Source organism: Zea mays, chromosome 6 (genome assembly GCF_902167145.1).
Source record: "Zea mays cultivar B73 chromosome 6, Zm-B73-REFERENCE-NAM-5.0, whole genome shotgun sequence".
Taxonomy (NCBI): Eukaryota; Viridiplantae; Streptophyta; class Magnoliopsida; order Poales; family Poaceae; genus Zea; species Zea mays.
The window spans coordinates 163409004-163421262 of record NC_050101.1 but is presented as its reverse complement, the minus strand read 5'-3'; positions in this window follow the sequence as shown (position 1 = coordinate 163421262).

The following is a 12259-nucleotide window of genomic DNA, read 5'->3' as shown; positions in this document are numbered from 1 at the left end:
ACAAATGTGCCTTTCAATAAATTGTGTTCACTAAATCACTTATGAGCAGTGAGTAGATCCCACTTACCATCCATTTAATTTCCTTCATCTCATGTGCGGACCTCGTTTATCATGTTTGCTAGTAATTAATGTAAATATGGATCATACACGAGACAATTTTATGTGAAAAACTCTTAGGCCCCGTTTGTTTCCTTTCATTTCGAGGAATTGGAATCTTACTAATAGAATAGACTATTTTTTAGAATGTGACATTCCACCACTTTCCAAAGTTATCATATAAGCCTACCTCAAATTCATGGGGTGAGAGATGGAAATTGATTCTATAGATTTACATGCTATTTTTCCGATGTACAACTTATAGCACATTCTTCTACTTGCGCCTCTATAACATAAATGTAGTATATAACTATCTCTCTCATATGATTTAGGATAATATACAAATATATTACATATATAAATATATAAACTTAATTAGTTTGTCTAAATTATAATTATTAAAATGGAATTCAATTCTAACGAAACAAACGGGTCCTTATGAGAAAAAATTACAAGCGCTAACCTTGAGACGGATTCTATGTTATAAAGATGGGAGTATGATCAATCAACTCAATTCAATAATAAATTATTGTTGGCACCAAAAGTCACTAGGACTTAAATTGTAAAACAACTAAGCCTAAACATAGGTTAAACTTAGCTTTAGAAATAGGCTTTGTCAACATATCAATAAAATTATCATGAATACTTATCTCCCATACCTTAACATCACCTTCACAAATGACCCATACCTTAACATCACCTTCACTTTCATAAACATGTGATCTTTGGTCAGACAAATAACACTCCACCTATAACAATATATAGTAATGCAAAAATTAGCCTTATAAAGTTCAGAGTAAAACCTCTCAACCAAATAGATTATTTATAAGCTTTAGAAATAGCTATATATAGTAGATAGAGCAACGGTGCCATGGATACCTCTCTTAGCCAACATAACCAACAAGTTCATCTCTAGATTTCTTAAATTGTAAACAAACATTAAAAGTACCTTACAAATATCAAAAGATTCACCGAACAACCCTCCGGTGCTTCTTAGCAGGATTAGTTGTGTGAAATCATCTAGGTCCCTAGTTAGTTTTAGTGATTAATGACAACATAAGATTATATGTGATTAACGTGTTGTAAACACCCACTTTGTAATTGCTAGGAATAATACCAGTAGAGGAACAATTTCTCTTTATGTGAGTTTGATCTTTATGCATCCTCATATGTGAACACCATGTCCAAAAACAATTAATAAAGAGAGATGCTACTAAATCATTGCATCATGCTGAATATTTTATTTGTGTGTGCATTTTTGTGACAATATTATAATAATGCAAAAAGAAATATGTAAATATCCAAATGGGGATTTAAATCCTAAATAATCCTAGAATTAAGAAAAGAGAGAAGGAAGAGGTTATACAAAATAGAGGAAAATAAATGTATGAAAGAATACATTTTGTCCCCACTAATATTTTAATTTAAAGTGTTTAACTCAGTTAAGAAGCTCATAAACAAGTTTGAATTCAAATTAGGATTTAAATTTGAATTGGTAAAATAATGGGGAAAATAGAAAATAAAACATAAAAGAAAAAGAGAAAGGAGCTTACCTGGGCCTCTGTCGCCAATTCGGCCCATCTGCTGTTTTTCCTCTCGCAGCCCACTCCATCCCGCGTGCGCCGACAGCCCGGGCCCCGGGGTCAGCCTCTCCTCTCAGGCGCTTGTGGATCTTCCTCCGTTCGCTGACCTGTGGGTCCACCCCGTCAGCTCAATCTTCTCCCACGGACTCCGTCTTCCTCGCATGGTTGGCGCAACAACCCGCCCGAGCTCGGCGGATCCACAGCCACCTCGCGAGGATCTCGGCGAGGCTTGCGGCGCCACGATTGTTCCGAGCCCGGCGTGACTCCGAGCCCTCTCGGGTATATATACTAGCTCCGCGACCGCCCCGTGGTCCATCCCAGCGTGGCGTCAAGCAACCGTGCCTCCCTGCTACCTCCTCGGCGCAAACCTCTCTCCTCCCTCCAGCCTCTGGTTCTCGCCCAGGTCGCGGGTACCTACGGCCTCGCCGCAGCCTCGATCCAGCGCGCTCTCCTCCCTGCTCGGCCATCCTCAAATCCTCGCTGTGAACGCCCACTCTGTCGTGGCGGATTCGGGATCCAACTGGGGCGCCCGCCATTGATGGCGCTCGGGACCCTGGGTTCGGTCGGTGGTGATCGCCGTGGTGTTCCTGACGTACTTGTGACGATTTCTTGGGTGGTGGGCGACTGGGAGTACGACAATCGCTCGTCGTAACTCCATCACCACTATAAGTCCGCACCTTCCTGTGGCCGAGCTCCCACTTCATCTTCTAGCGATGGTAAGCACCTCCGTTATGTCCCCCTCGGTTCCCTCTACGAATAGCTTTATTTGGACTAGAAGATTAGTCACTGTGTCACGAATTCACGTAACCCCGGCGATGGCGCCGCCGCGGTGCCCTGTCCCTGGCCGCACGGGTGGCCGGAGGGGGAAGAGGGCGCTTGGCCCTTGGATGGTAAAGGTGCGGTTAAGATTAGATCTGGGGGCTGGTAGATTTGGACCGTTAATATAAGATCGAACGGTCGGGTGTTTTGGGCGGGATTCAAAGTTAGTAACCGTTAGATCAACATCCTGGGGCTCTGATGGGATCCGCGTGCGATCATACTGTGGGCCGTGGATCCTTGATCCGACGGGTAGCAGGGCGTGCGGATTCATTTGGGGTTGGATCTAATCCGGGCCCCTGACTTCCGATCGGACGGCCAGAAACCACTGATACCCCTTCGCGACCGATCAATTGCAAAAGAGCCCCTGTTCTTTTTGTAAATGAACCCGCCGTCCACATAGCTAGGTTCTGAGTCTCAGGAATTTTTCTGTAATAGCTCCTGGGTTTTCTGGAAAATGAGGCCCCGTCCAGAATAGTTTTAACCCGAGAATTTAAATTTCTAATTGATTTTCAATGTATAAATAATGTCTAGAACTTCAATAATTCATAGAAAATGCATATGAACTCCAAATTACTTCATTCCAGTTCCTAAAATTTTGTAATAATGTTGTTTATTACATAGCACCTCTGTTTTAACATGAAAATGGTATTAAAATTTATTTCTTAACTAATCTCGTATCAAATACATAAAACCTTAGGAAATTCGTATCTCCTTCGTTTTAAATCCGATTTGACTCGTTCCAGTTGCGTTAGTCTCGTAGCAACGCGTAGATTATTATTACTCAGTTTATTCTTATGTTTGATGTGATGTTAATTTTGCCTATACCATATTTGTTTATATTGCTACGACTAGCGTGAGGTCACGAGTCACCTGAAGATCATCCTGGTACCTGGAATCTCAAGTCTCAGGCAAGTTGTGCCCTTGATCACTTCTTTTTACCCAGCCATGTTCTGATTAATCATAATGATCTGCATAGGTTAATTTTGATGGGACCCAATAGGTTACCCTAGTTTGATTATCTTTATACCTTGTTACCACTGAACTTTTTGGGTAGTACTTGCTAGTGCTTTATGTGGTTTTGGGTATGAAGATACATTACTCATGATTATACTTTTGTTATCCGTTGTTATTTATCGTTCATGATAAGATCATTATGTTAATTGGAACATGGAGCGACCACCCGGGAAAACAGTGCTACCACAAGGGTATAATGGGACGCCCTTGGCTGATTAATTAGGAAAGCTAGTGGAGGACTACCTTACCCGAAAGGGGCAAGGGCAGTAGGGGAGTGGTCAGTGTAGGGAGGCCCTCGGGAGGATTTTGCTGCGATGGCGGTCCTGCAAGGGATTCCTGCATTGGAGCTTCCTATAAACTGTAGCGGGTTTTCTGAAGCTAGTGGAACTTTGTAAAGGCCTCGTAGTGTTACCCTGCCTCGCCTCCTCGGTAGAGGTGTATGGGAAGTCGCGATCCCTTGGCAGATGGGTAACATGACTTGTGGGTAAAGATGCGCAACCTCTGCAGAGTGTAAAACTGGTATACTAGCCGTGCTCACGGTCATGAGCAGCTCGGACCCTCACATGATTAATTTATGGAACTTAAATTCAATTTGTCATATGCATTGCATCGCAGGTGATGTTGTTACTCTTGTTCTACTACTTAATTGGGTTGGTATTTACTTATACTTAGTAATTGCTAATAAAATTTTGACCAACTTTAAAAGCAATGCTCAGCTTCAACCATCCTCTTTGGTAAGCCTTACACTTCACGTGAGCTCTCACCTTTGGCGAGTTCATGCACATTATTCCCCACAACTTGTTGAGCGATGAACGTATGTGAGCTCACTCTTGCTGTCTCACACCCCCCCCCCCCACAGGTCAAGAACAGGTACCGCAGGATGAGGCGCATGGAGGATGCTGTGATGAGTTCGTGAGAGGTCTAGGCCGTCGTCTCCCAGTCAACTTTGGGTTGCTGGACCGTTGTCTCCTTATAATGTAATTATTTACTTATTTTGTATAGAACTCCTGTTATGTAGTAAAGATGTGACATTCGATCCTGTGCCATGATTCATCATATGTGTGAGACTTGGTCCCAGCACACCTGGTGATTATGTTTACGCCCGGGCCTTGGACCCCTAAAATCCGGGTGTTACACCTGTGTTTTGCAGAGCAAATGTTAAGTTAGGTCGCATCACAGAAGGTTGCGCTGCAACGGTGAAAACAATCTCTCAGATAAGAACTTGAAGCGACGACTGAAAAAATCGAATCAAAAGATGAATATCTTCATATTCCAAGTGTCGAAGAAGTTGTGGACATTTGGTATAGAGTTATGTCTTCTATTTTTATTTTAGTCGTACTATAAAGAAGGGTTATGCATGAGTATTTTGACCAAGAGAATTCTAATGTAGTGTTGGTGCATGTTCACATTCACAACTAGTGCTAGGTGTCACTCTATAACACACTCACGAGTTAGAACGAAATCGGGTTAGAAAAACTTAAGGAAAAGAAATTAGGCATGCTGACCTAGGGGCATCGGAATGTCCGGTGCGACCCTGACAGTGGGCCCAGCAAGGCAGCAATGCCCCAGGGGCAACCCTCTGGCCCCCGAGAAACCCGAGAGCACGTAGTTTGCTGGATCGAATTTTAGCCACGCACCGAACTGTCTGGTGCGCCGTGAGAGCAACGGCTAGCTGTCAGAACTAGCCGTTGGCTGCGCACCGTTGGCGCACAGGTGGCGCACCGGACTGTCCGGTAGGCCCATGCGCAGAAGCCACAGTAACGGCTAGTTTTGGTTGGTGATGGTACTTATACCCCCTCTACCAGCCACATTTATGGGGTGTTTGGTTTGAGGAATAAGGTAGCCAATCATCTTCTCACTCCTCAAATTTTTGTTTGGTTTGTGGAATGGAGTGAGTTAATTTATCACCAACTCATTCCTTAAAGTTAGTTGTTTAGTACTAATATGTGGAATGGAGTCATCCCACCAAATTTAAGGAATGAACCCATAATGCACCACTTCATTTTGGATAGAGTGATTCATCAAACCAAACACCTAATTAGTGTCTTGCTGTCCACATACACTTGTATTCATTGCTAGTGCATTGCAAGCTCACAAAGCATAGTGAGGTGATTAGGAAAATCATAATCCCATGTCACGACCTCATTAGTGCGCATGAGAGCCACCTAGAGCACACACCATATGCATTAGTCTTCTCTTGGTCAAGTGAAAATATATAGCTTGTTACTCTTGGTGATCGGCATCACCTAGACGTGGTGGCGATTGCAGTTCGGTGGTCACACCGGAGGACTTGTTGGTGACCCGACTCGAAGATTGTATGCGGTCCTGAGGGATGCACCGCGCCGGAGAGGCAAAGGATCATCTCATAGAGAGCACTTGGTTCATGCGAGGACCAAGGGGGAGCGATACTCTTGCGCGGGTGCTCCAACAAGGACTAGGGAAGAGTGTCGGCTCTTCGATACCTCGACAAAAAATGGAGGAGTCTTCTTGCCCTTACTTTACATTCTGTATTTACTTTAAGCATTTTACTTTGTGCATTTGCTTAGTTAGTATATGTAGTAATGATTTAGGGTTGTTGTCTATCTAGTAGTATTTACTTATTGCTAGTAGTTTAGATGAAATTTGGCTCATGCTTAGGGTTTAATTTTTGTTGGAATTTTAGAAAAGTCTAATTCATCTCTCTCTTGGTCATCGTGATCCTTTCATTGTGAATCTAGAGTTTGACTACAGCCTTTAGCAACCAATCTTGCTTTATACTTTGTTGGCTCACTAGGAGAAATGTATTTTTTATTTAAAATATATTTGCAACGAATAGGCTTTTATTCTTAGGTGATTTACTAAATCTTAAGTATCATTATTTTCAAGTGATACCTTATCTTGCATAGTGGTCATCTAATTGTTGCAATAATAGCCTCAGAATAATTAGAAGGTTTTGAATTGCCTTCAATCTCCTTTGCAACATTAATAACATAGGCGACATTGCATTCTTCAATTATCGTTTTAACTATTTTGAGCTATCTTCTAGCCCTATCAACAACAATAGAACATCGTTGATGTTGTACAACTAGACAAAATGCTCAATAATAGAAGAGTGGTCCATAATTGGAGAAATTTCAGAAATATATGAATCTTCAACAACAATATTATCAATATTTGGTGCACCATTTAAGTGCTCTACATGTACACTTATTTTCTCTTTCTTAATATGAGCAACAATAGATATGTTGTTATAAAGAATATAATATCCATTAAAGATAACATTCCATAACTTAGAATCTTTAACACCATGCTGATAATCAAGAAATAAGCACTTGATAGCTCTAGTCTCCAATTCACCTTATCAACATGAACATAAGCCGTACAACCAAAAACTCTAAGTTGCGAATAATCAGCTACAGAATCAAACCATTTCTCAATTGGAGTTTTCTTACCAAGGGTAATGTTGAGTGAACGATTAATAAAACAACAAGCAATAAAAGCAACTTCAGTCTAAAAACGCCTATTCAAAGTTGAATTAGACAACATGCAACATGTCTTAGAGATGATAGTTCCATTCCAATGCTCGGTTGTATCATTGTATTGAGCCGTATAAAGAATAATATAGTGCCTAGCAATGCCTTGAGACTTGCAATATGCATTAAACTCATTAGAATAGAATTACATCCTATTATCAGTCCATAGCTTTTTAACCTTCTTATCAGTTTGATTTTCAATCATAACCTTCCACTCTTTAAATGCTTAAAACGTTTCTAATTTACCTTCCAAGAAATAAGGCATACATTACGAGAATAATCTGTGATTTTTAATATACAACGAGAACCATCAATAAAAAGGTTGTGAGATGATTCCCATAAATCAAAATGCATATAATCAAGAATACCTTTACTTTTATGAGTAGATGTATTGAATAACACCAACTTGTGCTTGTCAAACACATAATGCTTACAATTTTTTAGCTTACTGATGCTATGTTTATGAGGAAGACCTCTTTTGAACAATTAATGTAATGTTTGGTCACTCATATATCTAATACACATATGCCAAATATTAGTAGCATCATAATTAGATGAAGAAGAAATTACATCAGTATCACTGTCAATTTTAGTACCATGAAGATGGTATAAATTTAGAGATTTTTAATTCACCCTCTATAACAATAAGAGAACATTTCGGCACATTTAAAACTTCATATCCACCAAAGTACTTGTACCCTTTACCATCAAGAGTACTTAAAGGAATAAGATTTTCTCATGTTTGGAATATGCCTCACCTCATGTATCTTAATTTGAGCAGATTCAATGCTAATAATATCATATGGATTGTTATCACCCAATCTAACATAACCTCTACCTTGGATAGAATCATTGGTGATGAACCAATCCTTATTAATGCATATATGAAATGAAGCAGTAGAATCAAGAATCCATTCATCACCACTATTTGCACATCCAACAAAAGCAACAAATATCTCACCATTAAATCATCTGCCTCAGATGTAGCAATAGAGGCATTACCTTCATCATTGCATTTACCTTTCTATCTATATGTGTTAGCTCTCTTCCTTTTGTTCATTATTTTATAACGCTCGGTTATAAAATGATTGTGTTTATTGCAATACTTACAGAATTTATCTTTCTTGCTTCAAGATTTTGAACGTACTTTTTAACCATTAAAACTTTTGCATGTCTTGCCATTTTGTTTGATTTATTTTTTGTCCTCCTTTGAATAGATAAACTTCTCCATTAGAAGCAGAACCTTTAGAAGATATCATCTGATTCAGCTTTTTTAGCGCGCAAAGCCCCAGAAACCTCATTCGGCGTTAGAGTATTACAACAATATAATAATGTAGCTCCGAAGTTTGCAAAAGAACTAGGCAAAGAGCACAAAAGAGTAAGACCCAAATCCTCATTATCATAATCTACCTTCGTAGCTTGTAGATTTGATATGATCTCCATGAAGACCGAAAGATGGTTAAGAACCACCCTACTACTCCCTCCGTTTCTTTTTATTTGTCGCTAGATAGTGCAAAATTGCACTATCCAGCGACAAATAAAACGAAACGGAGGGAGTACAACTTGTGCGTGTATAGCTTCAACTTCATATGCATCTCTTTGTCAAATCCTTAGACATGTAAATCAACTCTAGCTTGAGCCATAAAGCACCCTCAATTTTCTCTTGCAAACAATCTTGCAAAATATTATTTGATAGATGAATTTGAATTTGAGTCAAGACCTTATGATATTTTCTCTTCTCTTCATCAGACCAACATTCTGAATATTTTTTATTAAATTTATCAAGAGCATTATCGACTTTGGAATGTAAGAATAACCCTTATCTTGACTTGCCATAGAACGAACCTTATGTTGCAATTCATAGGTGAAAGATCATACTTCTTCGGTATGACATAGAAATAATAGTAATAAACATAAGAGAAAGATAGTGTGCAGAAATCTAGGTGTAAACCTATAAAAAACTACAGCCTAGTACACAGCATGTGCATGTTCAACAATGAACTTAAAATCTTGTGGCAATTTGCTTGAATGTGCATAACAAATAACTTGAAATCTGATTTTTTTTTTCTCCCATATCGATTAACAGAAGCAAGACAAGAGAAACTCAAGTGTTTCTTCGATCCATGTGCACTTGATGGTTGCTAGAGTATGCGACGGAACGAGTTTCATGACTTCTGTAGATAGATGAACAGAAGCAAGACAACAAAAACTTAATTATTTCTTCGATCCGCATGCACTTGATGGTTGCCAAGGAACGCGGTAGAATGAGCGAGCTTCACGACTTCTGCAAATAAAGACAATGTTGGCAATAACTTTTTCTCCTTTTATAGATGGATCATACACCACCACATAAGATTTGGTAACTGTAATTAATTCTGCCTCTCGGCAGCAACTTATGTAAATAAATTGGCACCACCACCGACCGAGGACGACATGGAAATTGGCTAAACTCAAAGACGTCAAATAGTAGATCCAATTGCATGCAGCGACGCGACGAACTCGCGGATCGATTGAAATGCTAGCTTTTTAAATCTTATATCTGACTCTAATACCACTTGTTAGCAAATAATAAAAATATAAATTAAACATGTTTTAAAGATCATACTAATATCTCACCAGACAATATAAAATCGACCGTTAAAAGTCTGATGGCCGATGAGCAAACAACAATACGAAGACTACATGCAACAAGCGAAGGAGAAATTTTTATCACAATACACGGTGGATCGTCACTAGAAGAAGATGATCAAACATGGAGAGACCAAGGAAGGCTGCTATTTGACTAGTTCTTTGAAGGAACAAATTGACTAGTTCTGGGCCACGGTGGTGCCTAATTCTAGAGCGAAGGTGCCATCGTACGCACTAATCAGGGAATCAGTGCTGGCCTCGAAAGAGACAAGACAGCAACTGTAAACTACACTAGAGGGCGAGGTTAGCGCGCGTGGAACTGTAACTAATGTCTTCAAATCAAAGGTGCATCTTTGAAGCATCCGTAGACCGGGCAGCGACGACTCAGACTGGTCAGTCCAACACCAGCACGAATCAAAGCTCGTGACCAATCATTGTAACTGGCCGGACGCTCTCCTCCTAGACGTTTCTGGTTCTCTGCTCGATTCACTGTTTCGTCTGCACCGTCAACTCCTGATGGACTGAAACCTGTCATCAGAATGATACTGTTACCGGCTTGCCGCACATGAAGGATCATCAAGCCAAGCCTGGCGGTATCACCAGCCTCTTTAGGCCTTGTTCGTTTTTGTCGGATTGGTGGGTCGAAACGATTTCTAGCTGGATTACTTCTCTAATTTATATAAACTTTGATTAGCTGGAACGATTCCAGGTACAATCCGACGTAAACGAACAAGGCCTTAAGAGGCAGCCACAAGCCCTGCTAACCGCGGAACTGAATTAAAAGACGATTTTTTTTGCGACATGAAAACACGATTAAGCTTAAGCAGTACGTGCAGGAAACTGACCTTATAAGGGCCTCCAAAACAGGTCTATCTCTTCTCACATACTTTAGGAGCCGAAACCAGTTTTATAGAGAGGAGTCAAAGAAAAAAAAAAGCTCCTAGCGACTCCTCCTCCCACTTCACATATTTTCATTCTCTTGCGTGAAGAGGAGTTGTTTTGTCAATCAATTTGTTAAAAGAAACGTTGGCTCCTATATAAGAGTTGTTCTTGAAGAGAAGTCAAAGCCTGAGTCATTTTTTAACAAGCCAGAACCGTGCCAAACAGACCCTAACTGAATACTCGTGTGTACCACCATAAACCCATAATAAATGCACTTCTAGACTTATAAGTTTTAAATTCGGTTTAAAAATATATAGAGATCCAGAATTGAGAGTTGTATTCTTGAGGGCTACTCTCTCCTGTCTTTAAATACTTGATGTTTTGGACATGATCTCATATACCAATGAGCTATTAAATAGAGTTATTCTTTTCTACAGTACCTCTAATAAATAGGTTCATATTGCATACAAGAAAACACAAGACGATGTTTGCTTTGTTGGTTCCAGCGTTGGCAGCAAGCATTCAGATGGCCAGCTCGTGGCATTGAATCTCATGGTACCTTCTATGCGTTTTTCCTGTCAATTAATGCATGCATGGACGTCCTATGCGTGGAAAAATGAAGCGTCCAAGAGTAATTAGCCATGTGTGGTACCATCTAGATCAGGAATATACTAGTCTAAAATGAGCTCTAAATGCTTCAACATCCGGTACTTGCTTCCAAAATGAAAAACCCTTAAACATCAAGTATTTGAAGACCGGGACCATCATGCGGGATGAGAAATAACTACCATGTTCACACTCACCTAGAGATGGCCCAACGGGCCGTCCAGTCCGACCTACTAGGCACGGTTAGAAAACCGGGCCAGGTTGTCTAAGGTCGCGGGCTCGTTCCTTTGTCCGAGCCCGGCCCATTGCGGGCCTAAATGGGCTGGCTCGGTCCGGTAAGTACGGAAAAAGCGGGTTAAAACGAGCCGGTAAACATGGTTTAGTGCAAAATAAGCGAGCTTAAAGGGCTTAGAGATAAACAGGTTGTACCGGGCTAGCCCGCCGTGCTTAGTTTCCTGTCCGAGCCCAACCCGCTTATTCGTGTCGGGTCGACCCGTGCCTGTATAAAAATGGGCCAGACCGAGCTCGTACCGGACAAAAAAACATGCTTCGGGTCGGGCTTTCATGCTTTGTGCTTTCTGTACATCTATACACTCGCCCTCATGTATGTCAATTAGTATATAGTTTTCCTTCAGAAACACACTTTAGGTGGACTATGTTGGCATCATGTTGATAGAGGCCCCTTCTAGAAACACACTTTAGGTGGACTATGTTGGCATCATGTTGATAGAGGCCCCCTTCTACTAACACTTATCTTCTAGCCAAGCGAGAGATGCGCTCTAGAACAACTTCATCATCGAGGAAGATGTTGTCCTTAAAGTAGCCCTAGATCTCCATGATCCATGCATCGGGGTCCACCTAAGGGCTTGTTCGGTTAGCTTCCAATCCACATGGATTCAGTGGGATTGGGTAGGTTTAAATCCCAACTAAGTCAAACTATTTCTTAATTTTTTCCAATCTCATCCAATCCATGAGTAACAGGATTAACCGAACAAGGCCTAAATATTCCCGGCTAAGCTCGAAGCCCTAGGGGTCTGGGCCATCGTAGCTAGGGCGAGGTCTTTGAATACAATGCCACTTTTTTACTTTGATTGCGTATAGTGTACGACATCAGGCGAG